At 47.7% G+C, this 3,387-nt stretch overlaps 1 non-coding gene across 1 annotated transcript; it reads left to right on the plus strand.

Annotated features, from left to right (window-relative positions):
- The first annotated feature begins 347 nt into the window (after positions 1-347).
- LOC130950826 (small nucleolar RNA R71) lies at positions 348-454 on the plus strand. The gene has a single exon (XR_009073749.1). It is a non-coding gene; the product is annotated as a small nucleolar RNA R71 (small nucleolar RNA).
- The last annotated feature ends 2,933 nt before the right edge of the window (positions 455-3,387 follow it).

The raw sequence follows: 3,387 nt of genomic DNA on the forward strand, positions 1-3,387 counted from the left end.
ATGTAACTAACTTGCTCAACAGGGGGTTGATCTTGATTGAAAGGTTCAGAAACTTCACTTTGATGGCCCTCATAGGTGAGGCCTTGGGTTTCTATTGCAGAAACTTGCAAATGTCCTAGTTTCTTGTTGATTGCACTGACTTGTTGAGACATAGTCATGTTTAATGCCAAAAGAATGTCCAAAATATCCAACTCCATTACACATATCTTTATTGTTCTTTTAGAGGAGTATAAATATTGATTATTAGCCACAATCTCAATCAATTCTAAGGCTTCTTTAGTGGTCTTCATATGCATGGATGCTCTAGTTGAGGAATCCAATAAAGTTCTAGAGGCACCTAATTAGTAAACATATTTTGGGGGCACTTTCTCAACATTTCTTTGTACCTTTTTCAAGCTTCATAGAGAGATTTTCCATCTTTTTGAGTGAAAGTTTAGATATCATGTCTCAACTTTGCCAACCTCTGTGGTGGAAAAAATTTGGTTAAGAACTTATTGACCAAATCATCCTATATTGCAATTGTCTCCTTTGGTTGAGTTTCAAGCCATTGCTTGGCTCGGTTCCTTATAGAAAATGGGAACAACATTAAGAGATATGCTTCAACAGAGATGTTCATACCCTGACCGAGCTCCTCCAACTCGGCAGATCCACAAGAGGTCCGACCTCGTCCTAAGGCCCACGCCTAAAGGTCGGACCTCGGACAATGAAGCAAAGGAAGGCCCATCAAAAGGAACACAGCCCAAAACCTGAAGGCCGAACGGGCCTAGAAAAGGCGGTTCCACAAAGATAGAGATAAAACTCCCAAAAGATAAGATAAGATAAGAATATCTTATCCAGGGAAGATCACGGCCAACTACTATAAATACACTGGAACGCCCAGGTATGAGATTCATTCCACATTCTACACATATCTGCTTGGACCCATGCTAACTTAAGCATCGGAGTGTCATTGCAGGTACAACCACCAACCGTTCTGCACATCAAAGCTTGGGTCCCGGAACCCCCACCTCGGGCCTCTCCAGACGACCGAGCTACACGTTTCAGGTAACCCCCGGAACATTGGCGCCGTTGCCGGGGACCTGGAAGTCATCCCTCTATCATGGCGGACGACCCTCTCAACAATGACCACGCTGCGTCTGAACAAGAAGACGAAATCGACACCGGAGAACGACCGGACAGCCCTCTATCACCACGCACTCCAGGGGGAAACAAACAGAATCGCCCAAAGACATCACTCCCAAACAAAGATCCACAAAGTTCCGAAAAAGAGAAGAACTCAGAGATTCTAGAAACAGTCCGGGCACAACAAGACCGACTGAAACAACTCGAAGAGGACATAAAGAAGCAGAAAGAAACTGAACAAGATCTGAGAAGGGAGACCCGAAAGCGCAGAGAATTAGAAGAAAAACTGCGGAAAATAGAGGCCAACTTGAAAGACCGAACAGAACGCGGCACCACCCCCGAAGGCAACCATGATCCCTTCACGCGAGAGATCATGAAGGAGAAGGTACCGTGAAACTTCAAACCACCCGATATGGATCTCTACGACGGCACCACCGATCCAAGTCACCACCTCAGCAATTTCAGAAGCAGAATGTACCTAGTCGACGCCTCCGACGCGATTCGGTGCAAAGCCTTCCCCACCACCCTCACCAAGTCAGCCATGAAGTGGTTCGACAACCTGCCACCCAGATCAATCACCAGCTTCGAAGACCTAACCAAAAAATTCCTAACAAGGTTCTCTATTCAAAAGGACAAGACAAAACATGCCCCCAGTCTACTCGGGATTAAGCAAAGTAACCAAGAAACTCTCCGAGAATACATGGAGCGATTCAACAAAGCCTGCCTGGACATACAACACTTGCCCACTGAAGCAGCCATCATGGGACTAGCAAACGGCCTAAAAGAGGGACCGTTTAGCCAATCCCTATCTAAACGATACCCGACCTCCCTATACGAGGTGCAGGAGCGGGCAGAAAAATATATCAACATGGAGGAAACCTCCCAGCTAAGAGACTCTTCTAGGAAGGAATCAACCTACCCAACCCGAGATCGAGATCGGGAACAGAAGAAAAAAGAAGACCCCAACTCGGACAAGCCACGGAAGTACCACAACTACACCCCCCTCCGAGTCTCCCTGGTAGACATCTACAGAGAAGTATGCCACACCGAAAAAATCCCACCGCCCCGACCGCTAAAACACAAGAGAGCGGGAAGAGATCGGTCCGAATACTGTGAATATCACAAGCTCTACGGTCATTCTACTAACGACTGCTACGACCTAAAGAACGTTATAGAAAAGCTAGCCAGAGAAGGAAGACTCGACAGATACATAGCGGAGAAAGGAGAAGAGACCAGGAAGAGAAGGCGGGGAGATAATGAAGGTCGGGCCGAACAAACCCCGCGAACCCCTGAAAGACACGTTCACATGATAAATGGAGGTTTTGCAGGCGGAGGAACATCCAGATCCTCGCGAAAAAGACACCTCAAAGAAGTCTATCATGTCCGAGAAGACAGTCCCCTGCCCGAGTTACCTGCTATCTCATTTACCCGAGAAGATGCTCAAGGGATAATACCCGGGCACGACGATCCAATGGTAATCACCATTATTCTAGCAAACGCCAACTTACATCGAACCCTGATTGACCAGGGAAGCTCAGCAGATATCCTGTTCAAAGCGGCCTTCGACAAGCTCGGACTTGAAGAGAAAGAGTTAAAGGCCTATCCCACCGACCTATTTGGGCTAGGGGACACCCCGATCCATCCCTTAGGATACATCTCGCTACACACTACCTTCGGAAGAGGCGAGCAATCTAAAACATTAAGCATCGACTACATTATAGTCGACGTCACTTCAGCGTACAATGCCCTCATTGGGCGACCAACCCTAAACAGACTGGCAGCTATAGTCTCGACCCCACACCTCTGTATGAAGTTCCCTACTGCAAAAGGAATCGCTACCCTAAAAGGCGACCAAAAATTAGCGCGGCGATGCTACAACGAAAGCCTGAGCCTAAAAGGGAAGGAGGTCAACACGATAGAACTCGGACGAGTTCAGTCCCGAGAAGATCTTCGACCACAACCAGAGGGAGAGACCGAAAAAGTCCAGATTGGGAACACACCTGAAAAAATAACAAACATAGGAGCGAACCTCAGAACGGGCCTAAAAGAGGAACTCATAACCCTCTTAAAGGAGAATTCCGACCTCTTCGCTTGGAAAGCCTCCGACATGCCAGGCATAAGCCCCGACCTGATGTGCCATAAGCTATCAGTGTACCCGGGATCCCGACCTGTCCAACAAAGACGCCGGAAGCTCGGACCCGAGCGCATGCAAGCAATAGAAGAACAAATACAAGCACTGCTAGATGCAGGGTTCATCAGGGAAGT

Source organism: Arachis stenosperma, chromosome 1 (assembly GCF_014773155.1).
Source record: "Arachis stenosperma cultivar V10309 chromosome 1, arast.V10309.gnm1.PFL2, whole genome shotgun sequence".
NCBI classification, from domain to species: Eukaryota; Viridiplantae; Streptophyta; class Magnoliopsida; order Fabales; family Fabaceae; genus Arachis; species Arachis stenosperma.